The 21,729-nt window shown below is 40.7% G+C and overlaps 1 long non-coding RNA gene across 1 annotated transcript in view; it reads left to right on the top strand.

The window, feature by feature from the left end:
* Positions 1-11,441: 11,441 nt before the first annotated feature.
* LOC135499793 (uncharacterized) overlaps positions 11,442-21,729 on the top strand; it is a 37,083-nt gene continuing 26,795 nt past the window's right edge. The window contains exons 1-2 of the long non-coding RNA XR_010449342.1: positions 11,442-11,456; positions 11,812-12,299. This is a non-coding gene — a long non-coding RNA (uncharacterized LOC135499793). The remainder of the gene's footprint in view (positions 11,457-11,811; positions 12,300-21,729) is intronic.

Genomic DNA, 21,729 nt, shown 5'->3' with positions numbered 1-21,729 from the left:
ACATAAAATAATGTATTTTAGTGTTATTTTCTCTATACGTTGAAGGCTTCGAAATAAAAATTTACATTTTCTTTTTAAGTGAGGTTTCTCTTTACATTATTTTGCGTCTTCCATTGTAGCTCGCAGTTAGAGCATTCAGGCCGAGCCCAATACACTGTTCATTGTCATTAAACGAAGCCCGCTCGCATCTGGGCCTAAATTCACCTTCTATCAGAGGGTTACCAGGGGAAACCTTGATAACATCGACCCCCCACCAGACAGCCTTCATGGGGGTCGTAAGGCCTAACTGGCAGTCATTATTACTGAGCTTTATCTTGGAACACCACCCTCTTCTGATACACCCTGTAGACTGCCAGTAGCAGTAATCCTGTTCACCAGCACATGCCTCACCAAGTTATTGCGACAATAAATAAAGATTGAAGTGACAAACACCAGGGACGAGATAAAGTCATAAACATGGCCATTGTCTTCGTACTAAATTGTGGCTAATCGATTTGTGACCACTGGGGGATGTTAGCTTTAGAGGCGTGGTAGTGCTCTCAGGGCCGAATTTAACGTGTTGGTCCTGGGGGCAGTAGGCATTCTGGGGGGGGGGGGGGCACAAGATCACTTTTCGTCCCAAAAAGGCACATGAAAAACACGTTTTTCAGCGCCATCTCTCCCTCCTCGCTAAATACGACCCTGGCGTTGTTATTTTTTGGAGGATAAGGCAGCATTCGTAAAGTAGACAGACTGGTTTCGTTATGTAGCTGGTGACACAGTGGTGTTTGCTGCATAAGCTGTATCCGCTGGGAAACTAGCCAATGAAATTCATCGTCAGATAACGTCATCCTAAAACTATGCAAGGTGATTTTTGATTGGTTCTTGGCAATCGTAGCTGATGCGCTATCAGTGTCTGCATCTTTTGAGTGACCATGCATCTCCAGCAGTCATGCACAGAGACGTCGAATAATTTCATGATATCACGTGGTTCCCTTGCGAAAAAAGGTGTCAAAACCTTCACTCCTGGTAATTGAATATGAGGTCACGAGTTATCGTCTGCTTCTCCCGATTGTAATAACGTATCAACAGGTTTAGTGTTTACATTTCATTTCGACTGCTGCTATTTTGTTTGACAATCTCTCGTCTTCGTTGATTAAAGGGCAGTGAAAGGGCACCACCACTCAACCAACTTTTTCCTATTCGCTGACATTTCCGAAAGAAAAAAGAGGGGTTCGTTCCGATGGATTGTCCAATCACAACTGCTCAATTCTGCATCTCCGGCGTGCTCGTGACACGCTCATTTGCACACCACTGAGTGGGATCTAGAGTGTGGGACTGTGTGAGATGCTTTCGCATGGTCTACCAATATTATATCGACCGCTTCCTTATTATCTAGGGCTTTTAAATACCATTACCATACCATACCAATAAGAACAACGAAGTCCTGGGGTGGAGTAACGGGCATCGGCTTTTTTAGACGGAGCAGTTTACGCGAGAACAGGTAACATTTGTCGTAGAATCTCAAAAGGTTGAAACCAGACGCTCTATCAGAAAGCAATGTCTCTTTCTCTCTTCACTCGGTAGAATTGCCGGCAACTTATAAAGTCTTTATTGAAACAACTGGCGATTACATGACAAACCGATCGCATAAGATGATGTATTACTGGGTGAGCGGATTCAAACCTGCTCAGCTGATGCCGACTTCGTTGCCCCTTTTTAATACCACCTTGCCCCGGCTTAACTGCATTGAGTGTCATGTTTCTTATCAAATCGCGTACGACCTTCACAGATTATACGAGTCCTTTCTGTGTCTAAGAATTCCAGTTAAGCTCACAAAGCTCATGACGATATTACGACTTCATTCACATTTTCCAAATCGGCAATGAATCATAGATCGGTCACTGATGTAAGAATACATGAGGAGCTTTTGCGGGTTTTCTTGTCTTGTTGAATCATGAAACAATCAATCCTGTTTCACCGTGATAGTAGCAGCATGTAAACCAGTCACCATCCAATGGAAATCAGGAGTTCCTCAGGATGACCAATCACAAGCCACTGTTGTTGTCACATTGGCCAATCAAAAAGAACGACATCAATAAATATAGTTCCGGTCTGCTAGAAGTCTGAAAGTGGCGACGAAACACCGAAACTGTCATGAACCGAACCATTATGCTGATGCAGCGATGATGCTCACTGGGTAATGATGCTGATGATGCTGATGATGATGATGAAGAAGTCAATAAGATACACGAAAGCTGATTGGTCAAAATGACGATCAGGTGATCGCACGTGGGCAATACGCGAAGGGTTCTGCTTTCTCAACTGCAACGGAACGGATTAATTTGTTAGTAAGAATTTCCCACCCATTTAAAACCTACGCCGCAACATGTAAGAGCTCTAATTAAGTAACCAGTACCAAGAATCGGATACTCAGCCACCTGATTGCCGTGATCTTCACAGCAACGAAAGAGTTTAGACCAGTTATTACCGCAGAAAGCCATGATTGCGGGAGAGAGACGAAGCGCAACACCTCCTCCATACTGACAAACCCCGGATGTGACGCAGCGAAAATTACAGCGCGGCCATTTGCAATTTCGCTGGCTTCCTATCCAGGTTTTTATCCGCTGTTCAAATTGTTTTCCAGAAGCTAAACTGGTAATTTGGCAATTTCTCATGGGATGCAATGCAGTTTCTTTAGGGGAGTCCTGTGGAGGGAATGTGTTGTAAATGTCTGTAGGTCTCTTGACTGAATTGCATTTAAAGGTCAGAGGTGAGGCTCATCCGATCAAAAGAATGAAACTTTCAGAAGAAATTTCGGCTGACAAAATGTTAAGACAGTTGATCTTGTCTTCAACATTGATGTAACAGCAGTGGTATTCGATTAACTTCATTGGTTAGTATAGCGCAATGAAAAGCCTGACAGTATTTCACCTGTAAATATCGCAAAATACAGCGCTGTAGGCCTAAACGTTGAGATTACTTTCTTTATTGCTGCCAAAGCGACAGTTTCTCCAAATAGGTGATATTTTATCACTGTATGTGATGATGAGTACATATGAGGAAATGCACTGTGAAGTAGTCGTATTGAGTACTCCCATGGCAGCTAGTTACTGAGATAAAACTCGACAAATAGTATGGGTCAACGAGATATTTTGCTCACGTAGAAGTGAGATTCAGATTGAGAATATTCGGCCAATGAGAGGTCATCAAGTCGTCAACGTGTCGTTTTTGTTGCCCGTTTAAGATAAAGGAGACCAATACAGATTGGATTACTGTACTGTAACATTCACTGTATCATATACAGTTAGGCCAACCGGGATGTACTTCTCAGAGTTAATTGCCAATGCAAGTTATCAATTGTCTATTACGAAAGGTAGATTCGGCCTTGCCGCTATCTCAGTTTATATCCCCTTGGGACCTCACGCAAAGCAAGCTGGTCAACAGTGACGCATCTGTTGATCCCCTTTGGGGCACACCTCGCCCTGACACATGACCAGCGCATCCCTTCATCATTTAGCTTCGCATAGAAATGATGAGTTACGGACACCGATGTGCGGGTCGAAACTTTGTTCTAGATGAACCCGCAAAGCCACTTTTTATAACCTCCACTTTCATCAGCAGGTCATCAACGCGCCTGCTAAATCGTCCTTCTTGATGAACCAGCAAAGTATCTTTTACTTCACCTTCATCATGTCTGTAATCTTTGACCTGACCTTGGGTCAAGGTGCCCTCACAAAGTTCTTCACTGTACCATGTCAACTTATACACCGGTGGCATTTGTCAAGCGTCATCTTTCATGGGCCTATTGATCGGAATGCTTTGTAGTATTGTACATATTCAATGGACATTTTCCCAAAGTTTCAATACAAGTACGGATTACGTCGAAAAACCGAACAACAGACCTTTGAAATATCTTCGTGATTTTTCATAGAACTAATGGACAAGGTCAGTCCTAAGAATCTCAAAGCCTCGCCAGCGTAGTAGTATTGACCAATAAGAACCTACTTAGCGCTCGTCTTCCGATATTAGTTTACCAGATCAAGATGGCCGCTTATCGCCAGACGACATTCGATAGCGAGAAACACAAGAACATTTACAAAGCGATATTAATGATGAAGTTTGCAGACAAAGAATTGATTTTGTTTCTTATTGGTTTGATGAAAAGGGACAACATCAAGCCCATACCTCATTTGGAGATATACATGTATATATATATATAAGTACGTGTATATCGAATAAGTTGTGCAGTGTATTTCTAAACTGTACAGTCAATTAAATTGTTGTTTTTTTCTTCTATTTTTAGCAAAGTTTTGTTCAATGCTGATACCTACATGTAATCGTGCATATGCCGATCAAAAAATTTACATACGAACCTGACATTTGAAATCGAAAACATTGCTCTGAAAAATGTCTCGTATTTGATTAATTTTTTTCATCCATTATTCTTTTAATACCCTCGTTGGTTTCGTTCTATTGTCAGGATCAAAAATTGTAACTATGCAAAAGGTAATTTTTCTATCAGACTACTTGATCCGTAATTTGCTTCTTAATCTTAATCTCAAAAATCTTATAAGTGCTGAGAATTACTTTGTCTATGACAAACTGATCTAGTTTGCATTTCTCTCTTCCTGTGAATATGAACAAACAGTGTTTCAAGCTAAGATTCTTAATGAATTAAAACAGTTTTTCTATGAAATTGTCCTAACTGTCTTAGCTATGAGTCCGATTATCAGGAGATTCATGGCAATAATCGACATGTTTTTAATTTGATGGTCATTGCCCTCATGTCTGTATTCGGCCGTGTGTGTACCCAGGCTTAGCCGGTCTTCATCACGAAATATATTCGGCTTTAACTACTGCCGCGGATATATTGCACATCACAACATTAAAGGCTGTCCATAGGAAGGAATCATGTAGGTCAGATAGGTTACACTAAGTCACCGATAGGGGTCTCTCCCATCTGGCAGTGCAACAAAACAATGTATGCATTACGAGGAATACTTGCTGAATTAAACACGATCAAGCCCCCTAATTGTGCATATTAATCACCCGAAGATGACAAATTTCATCCCCTATAACTACTGCCTTTCGTCCTTCTTTGAAAATAGCAAAGATGATATTAAGGAAGTCTTAAAGAAAACCAGCTATTTCCAAGCGACACGATGTTTATTCCTGGCTTTGAAAGCGTTATCCATAAAGTAGATCTAGGTTCAAACGGTGATGATCACTCGCTCAGCGAGGTTTCTTGTCCAAAAGAAATGGCCATGACACCACTCGCCCAACAGAATCGCCCACAAGAATCATCTTATGGTCAACCATCTTGGCTATTAAGAAGCCATCCACAGTTTAAAAAGTTCAAAAAAGCGACAGTGTATCACTGTTCCAAAACTGAACATTAGTCTAAGTTGATTGGGTTCAGCTCTATTGAATCGTTTCTATTCACAGCTGGCTGGCCCTATCGTAGATTAAAGCGCATTAATAGAATCCTTTGTTCCCCAAACATTCTAACGTATAGTTAGTAAGTAATTTTATTGCTCAATCTAACAAGATAGACAATGCAACAGTAGAACACACAATGATACACAAATTAACGTTACATGAATGTACAAGGCGGAGACCGGTGAAATTGTTCGGAAGCTCTTGGAGTGAACAAAACGTTGGAGTAGATAGAACGTTCTATTTACTCCAAGGGAAGCCATACAATAATTTACAATAATATTGTTAAATACTATCTAGTACCAGTAGGCCTAGTCAGAAAGAATCGATCTATCCTGTGACTAACTAGAATACCGGTATAGTCCCAGTGTTCATCCACTACAATAGATCAGGCCTCGAATGGTTGTTTGGCTGACATAAGTATTTGTGTACATACAGACAATCATATTTGACCATTGTTATCGGCATTTTTATAAGCGGACGTACTCCAGAGGGCTTTACGATGTCTCGATAGACCCGAACTCTTGCTTAACGGGCAGAAAAGCACTTAGCTCTATCTATCCAAGACAACATATCGATAGAAACGAACCTGACTAATACGTTTGTCTGAAAATTGACTGGTTTGTCCGAACATGGATCGGCATAATGATAAAGACTGCGGTGAATGAATAAGATGAACATGGTTGATGCATCTTGTGATTTATTGAGCGGAAGCGCAATCCAAGATGGCTACCGTGGTGGCCATGCTGGGAATTCTACGCGTGTTAAAGTACGTGCAGCCATGCCCTGTTTTTGTTTCTTTATGCTTAATAAACGTTCCTTATCTTGCATCGAGCAGAACCACTAAATCAGATTATCACCAGGTTAACTAAAATCCCGTGGAATAAATCAGAATTATTCGAGGTCATTTTCCTCAGAGTAAATCCAATTGACAGAAAAGATTTACTGTAATGTTACATTACAAAAACCGTGTAGGCAAAAACATTGATCATTGCGCATGCACAGGATGGTGTCCTAATTAATGTTTCCGTGATTGGTCTTTGAATCCGGTAACTTTCTCGACCAGCCTCCTTGCGCATGACCGGAAGTCTATATTTGATCACGTTGAATATCATGACTGCTGCGGAGAATGTTCATCGACCTCATCACTTGTGTGATCTGCTAACACGGAACTCCTACTCGAGTAAAATAGATCTCCTATTCAACATCTTGTTCCATAACAATACAACTCGTTGATGCTTTCGCCGCTCATAGAGGGTCATTTTGATATAGGAAAAGCAGGTGAACTCCGCTAGACTGTGTGGTCATCCTCAAATTCTGCCAACAACATTGAAGTGCTGAATGGGCAACCATAAGATGCCCATCTGGCCTGAGATACAGGTCTTTGATACTCCCACATCGGAGTATTTAAAACCACTGATTACGTCAGGATGTAAGACGCCAAACCTGCATCATCGGTGCGGTAGAATTAAAGGAGGAAGTGGAGACCTAATTACGTTTGACTTTCGGTCCATCTTGCTGAAGAAATGTCGCGAATATACGATCTATGGCTGTATATCAGACCATTGGGTGTACACGTACGTGTCGCCTTTTCTGCGCATCTTCCGGTGGTCCGTTCTCATTCGAAAGCCCCGTAAAGTCTTAGACTGCGTTAACTTGTTATTGTGACACGGTTTGATCTTGTTGACAGTGTTTCTCAACCACGACCTTGGAGTGGAAGGATATTCCTTGAAATGTTTAAAGTCCTTTCATGAAATCGGCGTAAACAACGGTTTGAATTGACACCAGGCGTTAGATCATCAAAGAAGCCCTCCGCGATCGAGAAGGAACAGAATGGACACAAACGTAAATTGAAAGCAGCTATTTCGTAATGAATTAGGATCTTTTATTTGAAATACGTAGGCACGTACAGACAGAAGAATTAAAGGTGATAACATTTATCAGTGCATTGTAGGCCTACAAGCCGTAACCTAAGTGATACGATAGGCGATGTCGAAGATCAAAAGTCTGTTTGAACTTAGCAGCTAACGTGGTTAAAATTATATCTTTTGAAGAAGAGTAACGTTATAATGATACAGCAGTAGTAGTGACCTACGAAATGAATACGAAATAAGTTGTTCTTTTTTGGGGGCAACTTTTTTTATTTTTGAAATACCATGACGTATAAGCTGGGGTATTATTTCAAAATGCAGATGACAGCTCGTATCATTGGATTTGTGCAGTTATAAAAGAGGATTGCGATAATGCCACTTCGATGGGATTTTAGAACAAAATCTTCTTGGTAAAAGCAGTCGTATAGTAAGAACTGTTTGGGGACAGGTTAGAAACCATACCCAGCGCAGTAGTAGTAGCAACAGTAGTAATTTTAAAAGGGAGTTCTTAAGAATGGCACCATCAAATCATTTCGTTTCGTTTTTGTCATCTTTGACCATTACTAATGGATTTCAGCAAATTATTCATTGCTCTCTTCGATTACCACGGACTAGTGGTATGACAGCTGAATGACGTATACGTCCGCCCCTATCAACGTGATGATCAACCTACTGAATATTTCACCAAACGTTCCAGTAGATACATGTATTGCAAAAAGGTTAACTCATCAAGAAATCTATACTTTTATTAATCTGTCAAGACCATCCACGAAGATTGAGAAATGCTTTTGTGGCAATCAACCATTCGACAGAAACGATAAAACTTCCACCTTCCAGCAGAATCCAATGAATAATTCACCGCAACACGCATTCAAAAACTAAGTTTTTCGCATGTGAAACCAATATCAAGATTTTATGTGGAAGTCACCAAGTATATTTACGACGGATGACACATTTCCAAAGTTCTTTTAGAAAATGCAGTATGTCGAAATGGTCAACGGCACCAGGAAGACAACTACCAGTTTACTACACTGCCAACCTCGTTTTCATTTTTTATTTCCTGACAAGGAGCGTTCATCTCGACAACAACAACAAACTACATGCTTACCAGGAAAGGCAAGTGACGACCCAAAAGAAACAGACAAAAGACTAGTTCATTTTGAGGGGTGCAAGGCCCGCACTTCATATTATTATCCATTATATACCCTATACAACAATGGAAGACCTACGTTTCCATTGTGTCTCGAACGCATGCCGATGACCCGTGACCTTGAGCGGAGGACTTATTTTGATCGCTCTTTTCAAATTGTTCTGGTGGAATCGGTGGCTGATGATTTGAATGCAATGACTGGTCGATTCACGAAACAGAACTCAGAAATTGGTGATTCAGAAGAACAACAAAACAGCCGAGCGGATTTTACCCGATATTTCCGTATCCAGTCACGTCATTTAACTTCTATGTATTGGTTTTATTCTAGTTATTATCTTTTCTCTTCAATAAGCAAACAAAAGCTCCATTTGGAATCCTCATAGCGGGACTATCATTGAATGATATGAGCCACTATCTGAAAGAATCGTGACTCAATCTCGCTTTGACTTTAAGCAACGGTAAGATTTCGATTTATGATACGCTCGCGCTATGATACGGATGGCGAAGAAACGGTATTTTCAAAATGCATCAATACGTCAGCTGGCGGACTTTTCTGAATATCTGCGGTAAACACGTACTTACAAGCGGAGAAATGTATCGAGTGTATGTAAGATGCACTTATTCCGGATACTAATATGAGTTCTCTGGTACGTGCACTTGCTTACCTTGATTAAAGTACCACACCGAAGTCAGAATCAAAGTCTTACTCAGATATTGTAAGAATATCCTTAATCAGCCGAATTCGTCATCACGTCAACAGAAACACTCATTTGATGATGTTGTCATAATCATGGTAAGAAGTATCGCCTAAAACACCTACATGTATTTGTCGTGTGCTCTTAGCCTAACTGTAATTGCTTTGATATGACTCTTGAAGAAAAGTTAACGGGGAATCTAGTTTAAATATGTAGGCCCACTATGATTGTACAATTTCTTCAATTTTGCCCCTCCCCCGAACTCTGACATCCGAATCACGTCACATTAGATAAAAACCATACCTGGATGGAATCCGCCACGCTGACACAATACAGTATATTTGATCATCGTCAGGTATCGCAATCAAATTTCTCGCTGAACTACGATTTCGAGTGTCATTATACAATACAACTAAAAAGCCTGCATCCAACATCAGTAAAAGTCTCCTTTTTTACATCTAGGGTATAGGTTACCCGGTGATCGCTGGTACCCCGCCCGATATTCTCTGATCCGAGTTACCTGACTCTACGATACAAAGCAAATGTTTAGCAAGGGCGAGAAAAAAATGACGGCAGTTAACAGTAACGGCTCACCGGTGTGAAATTGACTGCTCTCAGCATAATTAATGGATAATTTAAGCACGCTTGTTGATATCAAAAGGTTCCTTCCAGTATCTGCTTCACCAGTCGATTTGCCTGCGATTGGAAGTGATATATGAAAATAAACGCTGGGGAAGAGCGTACCAATATCCAAGCATAAACACTCTTTTTTGTAGCCCGTTCCCTGTCCGCCAGTTCGTAAGCTGCGGTTATCGGATGACTGTCCAGTTAAGTTAGCATATCTACCTACCTATAGCATATTATATGTCGGGTTTTTTCTACTTTCCCCATAGACTGGCCAGTCATGCCAGTGCTTATTACGCTGTCAGTTGTCAAGGGAGATTCATTATCACCGTATCAAGATTGGTTTGAACAATTGCAACAGTTCGTGCCTTTTTGTAATTGAGAAGTTGCGTTCGCCAATGACCATCCAGAACATTCTGCTTTCGCTAACCTGGGATGAGCAGTTTAAAGAGGGGCCTACTACTTCATACAAGGGCCTAGGATGATGCCCCTTGGGGTTTTTTTTCGTGTGATGCCGCTAATTTGTTACTGAAAATGTCCAATAGCCTATCGCTAGGAAACCCTAAGTACAACACAACCCACATACGAAAGGTGGTAGCACAGCAGGGATTGAAATGGTAAGTTGACCTTGATCATGTTTTTTCTTGTTTTCTTGTATTGATCAGTTCTCGCGGGATATATATCGGATGGCTTCGACATTTTTTGGGGCTCGCTCACAACATCGTCACATTTGTCTTCGAGAAGAAAGAATTTGGCAGTCAAATAATTGACTGAGACTCTAAAAGGAAAAAAGTGTGACTTTTTGGTGATACCCGATATATCATGACATTGTTCTTACCTTTAATGGCCAGCAGGAAACGTCAAACCAACATTCCCCGAGTGCCCATTTATCCAAAGAAACACAATTATCACTGAGAAGTGACATCCTCGTAATCATTGTATAGTGTGCGCGGTTAAGTGTTCTGTTGAGGTCATAAACAACGCTGCGTGCATGTCAAAGCGATGAAACCGCAATATCTCAGAAAATGGCCGTTAAATTACCACCTCAGAGCAGAAAGGGTTTAAAACAATGAGGAAATGTTGCGTCTTTATTTACTTGTTATCCTGTGATAAAAGCAAATTGATGGTTACGGGTACTTTTGTGTTGAGCAGGTCCTAAACAACGGATTGATTTATGAAGGAGGCTAAATGGTTTCCTTGAAAGTGGGTTTTATGGCGCAGCGGATATTGAATAAGATCACCACTTTTCTTCAAACAAAATGATGTTGGACACGTGGGACCGAGCCGCGCCATGCCATCAGTCTTCTCACGGGAAATTGCGAGATCGGCCGTGAACAACATCAGTCGTCAAGAAGCCATCGGACAATGGTGAAACTTTCGACGATCTCCAGTAAATTTAAATCCAGTGAACAGATTAAAGTGTTATTCAAAATGACGCTTCGCTTGTTGAATTTTAAGGCAAAATTATATACTGGTGAGGTGGAATTTACGTACATATTTCATTTTTAACTCACAAGTAATGCATTAAATGTTTCAGAAGAATTTCAATGGAAAACCAGCCTAAGTTACATGAAATCTCATCCGACCGTCGGTAACTAACGTAAATGAACTGCCTGCTTTAGGACAAGAGGCTGAGCTATTTTCTTCATTTTATTCAAAGCGAACGGTCGTTGAAGTGCAGACTCTAGATCTTTACCGGTAACCTCGTTTTTCTCATTTTGAGGGTTTTGATATCCATGACGTTAATTGAGGGATTAATCAAACCGCCCTTTTGATATGGATCCAGCGTCGCTGGGGTCACACTTGATAAGCTAAGCTAATCTGTAATCATGCTGTTGCCTTAAATCAAGTTTTTTATTGTCAGAGATATCGCTCATGCATAACTAACTTTGGTTGTCGTATTCGCAGTTGATGTGGCAAATGGAAGGGGTGGCGGGTGATGACATAATACGCTGTTACCCCTGCTGCCTGCCTGAACAACTGCAAACGCGATCACCACGATTAGTTATGCATGAGCGACATCGCGGACGAATAATTTTGTCTTTGATTGGAGACCGTGAAAATGTATGAGATCTAACGCGTATGCCGTTGCGGAATTTCACTTTGTTGTCTGCGTAACCTCCCTATTAGAGTTCAGTGATCGACCAGGTAATCGACATTATACGATCAAAACAAGGGTACTGTATTCTATTAAGCAGACGACAAGGTTACTTTGTAAACAATCCACCTGCCTACTCGCAGGCTGATGCAAGAAGCCGAGGTTTGAGAGTAGGCGGGACATTTCATTATCTGGGACGAGAGTGGTGATGAGCAGACTTACGATTCATTCATTTCACATCAGCGCTGGAGGCGAGGTCGGAGTATACCAAACAAGAGGCTTCTGAACAAAGTTTGCAACCATTCTAACGACTGGTGCCGAGGCCGGTTTGTGGCGGTATAAAACAATGTGGTTCCGGTAGCAAGCATTTTCGCCGACGATCGGATAAGAAGAGCTAGCTTCAATTATTGACGCTGCATTCGGATTTCTCTGAGAAAAACAAGGTAGGCGAAAACTGTGGATTATCTCGATGTTTTTCGTGTGGTTTACCTATCCTCTTTCAGCCGCCGAGTCGAACTTTAAAAACATCAACCGGGACCTTTAGATTCTTTAAGTTGGATACTTTTGGAAGTGTTTGGAAACTCGTAGGATAGTCTTATGTTTTCTCATTTCTACCATGCTGTCACAATAGCCGTTAACTGCAAGCGAAGCTAATGATGTTGTGTATTTGCTCTACAAAATTGATATTTGCGTAAAATGACAACGAACGACCTCGGTGATTAGTAGGTTAATCATTTAGGCAATTAGGCGAGGTCATCTATTGTCATTTTCGTTTCAGTCACAAATGGCGCCTTTTTCGTTTACTGTTATTATCTTGAGTGTAACTGTGGCATTTGGGCTCATCCGTCATTGTTTTTTAATGACTTACTATGTCGTGGTATACATTTGACAACCTTTAACCTTTTGCATATAATTATACACATGGAGAAATCATCAACAACTACAAGTTAATGATAATTTCCTTGAGAAAGCAACATGTTCCCTTCATCATCCGTTCATGCAGACAACTCCCTGTCTCTGGTATAAAATCTTTGAAATAGAGATCAAAGTAGTTTTGTCGGGATGGCCAGTAAGGTTCTGACCTAGATTTCATTCAGGCCTCAAGGAAAAGACTGAGTGTGTCTTTTAAGTGGTCGCTTTTTTAAGCAGATTCAGCAGTTTTCGTTAGAGAAATTAAATTATGGTACAAGATCGATTCTCAAGCCGTCCACTTTATAATATGTCACAAGATTTTATCAGAAAGGGTTCCGTTTAGCTAATTTACATGAACCTGTTCTTTTGTACAAATCAGGTGCCCCTCCCACATCCATCGTGGCATCAGTGGTTTTCAATGATATGTGGTATACATATAAAAAAACTTTGTATCTTTCAAATTTTTGATTGAGTGTGTTTTAGAAACGATACAAATGCCCGCTATGGGAGGAAGTCATCACTCCAATCACGCTATACTGTTGTACGGCATAATTCATGCGGTTGAATTGTCCGGCCAGCAGGAAAAACAATTAGTCTCGCAGAGAGACAATGAAATATTTTTCTTCTATGAAAAGAATGCGGTGTAGAGATCTTTAAGTTCATAGTTTTTCCCCTTACATCGCAATTTGATGAATTCAGGCCAAGCCCAATACATGGTGTATTGTCTTCAAACAAAGCCCGCTTTGCCTGAATTCCATGTTGTTCTATTAAAGGGTTATCGGGGGAAATGTTGATAACATCGACCCAAAGAAACAGCTTCGATGGAGATCGACTGGCATACACCGACAAATGGTAAATAAACGCAACGGATATGCCTCAAATATGTGATGGGGATTAGCTAGGCCAATATAAAACCAAACATGAATCATCTCGCACTAAGTTTGAAAATAGACCCCTAGTGTCCAAAATTGGCACTCAGCTCTATATTTCCTGATCAATTTATTACTTAACTTGTATATTCGTTCCTTATATATTGTTCATGTCACCACGCAAAAATCTTTTCCATTAATTGTCTACTATTCTTTAGCGCAATTGGACCATAGATTGAAATAGGCGACAGTTCTTATTTCAAACAAACTTTGATCATAAAAACGTTCTTTGACGGTGACATAGTTATCGTTTCGGCTTTCGATTTCCATCTCCATTTCCGAGTACACTGAACTCGATCGAGGTTATCTCTCATCACATGCCCAGACGATGAGGTCCAGTGGTCCGAACCAATACTTAGTATATCTCCGTGTGGTACAAACAGCGGTAATGTCCATTTATTTCGTTACAGAAGGCCTACAGCTGGACTAAATAACAGGGTCGGTTGATTTGTTCATGTCCGAACTACTTTATAGTAAGAAAAACGTTACAACCAAAGTTGATTTCACAAATACTTAATTTTATCAATACTCAACACTTTTTTAAGAGCTCGTGTCATTTTAGCCAATCAGAAGCCCTCAGTCCTGCTTCTCCTATACAGGAGTTTGATTGAGGGCTTCTAATTGGCAAATACGGCAGGAAGTCTTAACTATTAGGCTGATGAAGTGTTGAAATGGCACGATTCTGCATCGAGTGACGTTCACGAGTGTATTAAAACTTCAGAGGAGAAGTTGCAAATAATCAGTGTAGTTATCAAAGCAACTAGCAGTATATGATCCTTAATGTAACATCTTAACATGTTTAAAATTTTCTTTTTTTAAATATCCATTAGGTGTGTTAGTTATCAGAAATATACTAGCTCGGAGCAAATTTCGTAGCTTTCCTCCAATGCTTTTAATTACGCGGTATGCGAACGGCGAAAACGTGTTTAAATCGCTTAAGAATTTACCGCGCAGGCTATCGCTTACATTCAATTTGTAAGATTTAAAGGCCAGGTGTAACCGTTTACTATTCGGCTGATATAGTACATATAAGTTGAATTTGAAGAAAAAAACCAATTGGCTATATTCCTGCTGGATACACATGTTCAGGACGCTCCTGTGTCTGTATCTACTTCAACAAAACACAATTCATGTCAGGTTTCAACGAACTGGCATGTGTAGTTGTGACACTTCGCCTGTGTCTATTTCCTTCTCCAGCAGACCACTTGTAAATACAGCCTTGCGAACAGAGTACGCCTTTCAGTGAAGGTTGCTAATTTTACCTGTTTTTGTCTCGATTTCTGGACAATTCCCGCAGAAGATCAGGTTGTACATTCCAGTCTCAGTAAGTAACTGCGAACAAGTCAATCTTCACAGTTCTTAATGATTCCTTTTAACGATGGTAAAATTTGCTAGCAATGGGGTTTCTTAATTTGGAGGCATCATATTTTATCAGGCCTGGTGTGAAAGTAAACTTACTCCCCTGGAGATTAAGTCCTCTGATATTCTTACAGATGAAAACGATATTTTATGGCCAATCAAAAATCTAAACCGAATTATTTTCTTTCTGGTTCGATTTGAGACAACCAATAGATTCCTCTGATACAGTATAAATTGTTTGATGATGTTGTAAGCTACAGTGAAATATAGTAATGTTGTTGTATATGTTACCGTTTTTAATCAGTAAGAATCCAAATTGGATTGACTATTTGAATTACTCGTAAATTATAAATTGCTGCTGTCATTGTCATGATAAGGCTATAGCTGAGAGTAACCTAGTTACAGCGAGTCTTCTAAAGACCAGTTCGTTGATCCTGGCCTACTTTGGATCGTTCTCGCCTGTACTTCTTTAGAATTTGTACAAGTTAGAGCGATGATAAACTGTTTATCATACAAAGCAGGGCTCGACGCTAGACTCGATTGTTGCAGTTTTCGATGTTGTTTCCGTTGTCTTTTTTCTTTTTTATCGATTCTTCATAGAAGCCCAGTAAGTCACTAAGAGTTTCCTTTTACCAGGCAATTTGCAAAATCTTCGATGGAATTCACTGTGGTCTGTAACAGGTGGCATTATCTAAAGTAACGTTCACCAAAGGTGGTATAGTTACATGTTCAACAATGTTCCTTTAGATACCGAAGGCTCTATACTCCTATCTCATACCGAGAGAGTAGATTATTCAACTGCATGTAAGATACGATGCGCGGTGAATTTCTGGGGAAAAACTAACTTGTTAAAACTGTTCCACTGGAGAAATGGCCCCCAGCGTTGCAGATGCTTATACAAATTGTCTTGAGTAAATTTCAACTTGGTCGGAAATCCTGTCAAAAAAGTCATTAATAGAAATTCCTGCCAAACAATGAACCGATTAAGAGGATCGAATCTAAACTTATGTTATTACGACCGGAAATGATGTTGTCTGTGCTTTTTACGCAGACATGACAAATATTTCTAAATCTCGCGAGAGTTGGCCCCTGGTGATGAGCTTCGAATAAAAACTCTCCACTCCGCTTGGGTCCATTTCCGTTTTGAAATAGCGTTGTCTTTTAACGACAACACAAGTTTTCATTTTTTGCTCTGAATCTTCTTTTATAGAGTTTGACGCAGCTGCAGCCTTTCCGTCCAAGGAAATTATCACTTTCCCCGCCATTCTTAAAATAGTGACATTTGTCTGCGGGCAGGACAGCGAAGTTTATCCCAAAAGTAACCCATGCGTAATTTTCGACATTGCTTGAAATTGCTTCCATTTGAACGATGAACGTTGCCATCTCCCTCATGTCTGTTCTGAAGCACCTGCACGCATCCATCAGAAGATAATAACTTTCGATTTTGAAAAAGTTAACGTTTATTTCAATGCCAATCACGCCAAGGATACAGATTTTTGTTTGTAAGTTGTCAGTGACTTTTTGCTTCGGTTGGCTATCAATGACCCCGCGGTCAATGGCTCGCTACAAACACCTTTAATTTGTATTGAAACAATCTAGATTTGGGAGGAAACCTCAGGTCATTCTGGTAATTGCCTCAAAGTAAAAACAAACTGAATCATTTTGTTTTGTTTACCATTTCCTTTGAGCAAAAGTTCTTGAATGCATTTCGCCTTCGGGGGACATTTGGTGAAATGGAAAACATGACACCAGCCATGCATGTAGGTGGCGCCACTAGAATGAATTCTGATCATACAATTAGCTGGAGAATCTCCTCTTCAATATGCCATCCGATATATGTGACATACCTACCGTATTCAATACCTACCGTAATCTTGTCTCTGATACATGTCATTAAAACAAGGATTAAGCTGAACACAGAACTCGGTATTTTAGCAGTTTTGCTGTTTGCAAAAACGCCAAGGAAGGTTTCTGCCGCACCCCACGTCCAATGGAACATGTGAAAAGAGTTTAAAAGCTTATGCCTCGAGCTTCGCAAGCTATTACCTTTAGAAAAAGATCCAGGGGCCTTGCAGCTGTAACAAATCCAAGTGGATATTTCATATTGTACTCCTACCTTCGCCTCAAGTCTTGGGATTGTTAACCGGTTTCTACAAGAGCGTATTGTTGTAGTTATCGTCGTTTCTTATCAATTTATAAGGAAATGTGGTGTTCTGACTCAAGTAACCTCTGAAACAGAGGAAAGCCCCGGGCAGACAGATTTTGAAGGGAAAACAAATCTTAAACAAATAAGTTGCTACTTTAACTGAAGTTTGCAACATAACCTCCGAAACTGGGATGGGGACTAACCAAGATACTTGGAAGGACAAGTTTTGGCTGAACCATTTGCTGATTATTCTTCCTACATCTGTTCAAAGTCGAGCCATGGTCGTACATGCACTTGAAATTCGCAGAACAGATTTTATGTTTGACGTCAATGGTAATCGGGAATCGTTAGGCCTGGGAAAGTGTGTTTCCTCCATGCAGTTCAATCTTAGAACTAGTTTCACTTCCGCCAAAAAGTGGCTGACGACTTTGCCTATTCTCGGTAGCCTCGTTCCTTTTCTTCCTTCTCATGATTCAATGTCAACTCTGCATACAAGCTTGGTACATCCGACCTCGACTGCAGGTACCTTGACATTGTATACTTACACGTCCTGATATATCTGTTCGGAACTAATTACTTAAAACACTCGTGACGCTGCTTTGGTAGATGTAGATGTATATTGTTTTTGAAAAGTGAATAATTTATAGCAGTAAAGCTAAGGACAACGCGTATGTAAGTAAGTAAATAACTTTCAATTCCTCACTGTAAGCCAATCACCAGCAAACGGTTTGCGAACACACTCAGTACTTCCGGCAATTTTGTTATCACTTTTTCCGCAGTTTACTATTACATATAGGCCAACATGAAGTAGTTCATCTTCCAATGCTCAGTGTGGATGTCAACCGGGGGGAAATGTCCATGAACAATACGAAGACTGATGGCGACGAATAGAGGTCGTATAAAAGATACATTTAGTTTCATCTTGATAATAATCCGCAACCAAACATCGGTCTCCAATAAATCAGTATCCAATGCGTCTGGTTGTAGGCCTTCTAGACTTTCAGGCAAAGGTAGAAAAACTCCAAAAGTTGGAATCAAGGTTTTGTTCGTTGAACCCCCGCACACTCACCGGCGTTTAGCGAACTCTTGACAATGTTACGGTGACTGCCCGTGATGTGTGTTAATCAATTAAACCACACTTGGAGTTAAAACCTCTGCTAATACCCTCGAAGAGTGCTGTGTCATATTTTGTTGACAACCAGCAAATTGCGCAAACACGACCTGGCGCGAAACATCAACCTTTTTAATATTACCTGATGTTTTATTGACGTAAGTCTCGTAACCTCTCATCTTGCGAGAACGAGATTGATGGATTGGTCGCAGAAACAACATGGCGGATTTTTCACAAAATGACAAATTGATGTTATTTTAGTATTTTCGTCTGGAACTTTCGTCGCGATGACGTAAATATTTAAGAGAATCGATTTAAGGAATCCTTAATTGATTTAGTTGTCAACTGATTATGATGTTTGACTCTTTTTGTCAGTTCTTTATTTGACAGACGCGTGTTCAACCTAAAAACATTTTCTAAAAATACCCGATATGACACATTAAGGAAATCCGTTTCAGTGGCTTCAAATTTTATTGGTCTGCTCTCATAAATTCCCAGAATCAACTGGCATTTTACATATTTTATTTTGCTCTGTGATCGAAATTTTGTCTCAAAATAAACAACCTAAAAAGCTTCATCACGGATTATGATTTTATGGATGTTCACAGAATCAAATTGTCCTGTTGATTTTTTGTCGTCTGTATATTCAATGATGAATTGCTTGAAGTCGAAAGTTGAATGTCCCTATGTTACTTTTGATTTGCTTGGTGGTCATGTTTTAGTCCTGAGACGACACCACTATTTGAATATTCATGATGAGGTTGGAGGGAACAGCTATCAAATACGGGGACTAGCATTATTTTAGCTGTGGGTATCTCTTTTTTCACTGGTATTGTTTGATATGAGCCTGCTAATTCGTGTCATTTTAACCACCATCTCCCTCGGTACCACTTGCGACATCAATCAAAGGACGTATCAAAGTTTCTTTTTCTCTGCGGTACGATCATTGAATTGAGTAGAAAAAGACAAGATGTGGCGAGAGTGGTTGGCAGTCGGGATCAAAGACCACACTACAACCAAATCAGTATATTTTTTGGAATGAGATAAACCGAGGTGCGTTCTCGCAGCAACACCGATAAGCCAATATGGGCTCCAAATCGATTGGGACGCATTTTTCTATCTGAGTCGTAACTTCTACCAGATTGGCTGCAAATTAGATACCAAAGATGTCCTGTCGGTTCTGTACCAGTAATTGTAAATTTGATCGCTGTACTTTTTACAGTCACAAAATGCCATTAGCACGAAAGGCAAGCCAAAAGGTATTGTATCGTCTTATGGCGTTTAAACTATTTTTGGTAAACTGTTGGTAGCATGCCTGGGTTCCATGTTTACACCGATTCGACATCAAGTTACTCCAAAAGTTTCATGACTCTATTTGGAACGATGACAAAGTTTGTAATCAACATTGAGTGTATCTATTCGTGACTACTTTCATTTCCATACTCTCAGATATTTCTTATCTTAGACTTCCCAGTCCAAAAGTGGTAACAACTAACTAACTAACTAACTAACTAACTGAAAATTGCAACTAGAGAGCCCTCAGTATTAATCTCTCTCAAAATTTAATCAGCAAATAGCCGCGAGAGTTATGTTTACCAAACACATCTCTCCCATTACTATTCAGTTTAAATTGATAATCAACAGACTTCACAGACTTTCTAAGAACTAACGGCATTATGATAATTCCGATTAATTTTCCATCAATTTCATTTGACGACTTTCTGAATATCTCTTTCCCGGCTTCATTGCCACAGTTCAGATGTCAATCACGTAACATCCTTTACATGTTATCACAATGGCAGCGGATCGAGTTGGCAAATAGATCGCTCCCTTAATGAATTACTGAAGTACACCTTTGATCAATCTAAGGCTGATCGCGCGCATTCCAGTACATGCATTATAATCTACTCTCTTGGTCTGAGCTAGCACCTCACAATGTTCTGGAAGACATTCACAGCCTTGTCTCTTCCACAAAAGTTATCTGGGCCAACTGCCTTGGACTGACCTAACATCTCACTGTGCTCTAGACGACATGCACACCAGGGCCATCTGCCTTGGACTGACCTAACATCTCACTGTGCTCTAGACGACATGCACACCAGGGCCTACTGCCTTGGACTGACCTAACATCTCACTGTGCTCTAGACGACATGCACACCAGGGCCATCTGCCTTGGACTAACCTGACATCTCACTGTGCTCTAGACGACATGCACACCAGGGCCATCTGCCTTGGACTGACCTAACATCTCACTGTGCTCTAGACGACACGCACACCAGGGCCATCTGCCTTGGACTGACCTAACATCTCACTGTGCTCTAGACGACATGCACACCAGGGCCTACTGCCTTGGACTGACCTAACATCTCACTGTGCTCTAGACGACATGCACACAGGGCCTACTGCCTTGGACTGACCTAACATCTCACTGTGCTCTAGACGACATGCACACCAGGGCCTACTGCCTTGGACTGACCTAACATCTCACTGTGCTCTCGACGACAAGCACCAAGGGCCCACTGCCTAAGGTTGAGCTCAAACTCATGATGCTAGTGATGATCGAGATATTAATTGCAAGCTCGTGACGATAAAAATGGAAATAAAAACGTGGGAAAAGAGTATCCTTCATTAGAAGATTGATTGCATCCGGGGAGAATGGGAAACAAGCCATATTTCCTCCCCAGATCCCCGCAGTGTAAAAAGTTGATACAACATGTGGGAGCACAGACGTTTGGCCAGCTTATTAAAAAAGGGTATAACACGGGGGTTGAACCCGGGACCTCTCGCAGCCCAGGCGAGTATCGTACCACTAGACCAACGAGCCGTTCTATCAGTAATTTTTGTTACTAGTGAATTAATACAACAAGTGGCAGCACAGACGTTTGGTCAGCTTATTAAAAAAAGGGTATTACACGGGGGTCGAACCCGGGACCTCTCGAAGCCTAAGCGAGAATCGTACCACTAGACCAACGACCCGTTCTGTCAGCAGTTAGTGGTTTAATACAACAAGTGGCAGCACAGACGATTGACCGGATATCTTGTTTGCTGCAATGTCAGCGCTCTCTTTGGCGCTCACTGGCGCTTTGGCTATGCTCCTGTTTGCTGTGCATGTACCTCGCAGCCAATCAGTTTTCAGCATCATCCAGTCCTCCGTTTAACGTTAAGTTTTAGTTGAAAATATTTGTAGTAAAAAAGATTCAAAGGTAAACTTGTTAAGTTGGCCAGAATTACGTTTCTAACATCACTGATGAAAATAAATTCCTTCGTCATCTTATTCATTGAAATGGATTCTGTATCAGGTATCAGTAAATTACGCGAAACCTCACGTGATCTTATTCATTCTCGCGAGACTTCGTCCACCAAACAATTACGAATGATCCCAAATTGTTATGAACTCCGAATCACATTAATCCTGA

Source organism: Lineus longissimus, chromosome 15 (assembly GCF_910592395.1).
Source record: "Lineus longissimus chromosome 15, tnLinLong1.2, whole genome shotgun sequence".
NCBI classification, from domain to species: Eukaryota; Metazoa; Nemertea; class Pilidiophora; order Heteronemertea; family Lineidae; genus Lineus; species Lineus longissimus.
This window is presented reverse-complemented; position numbering and strand designations above follow the sequence as displayed.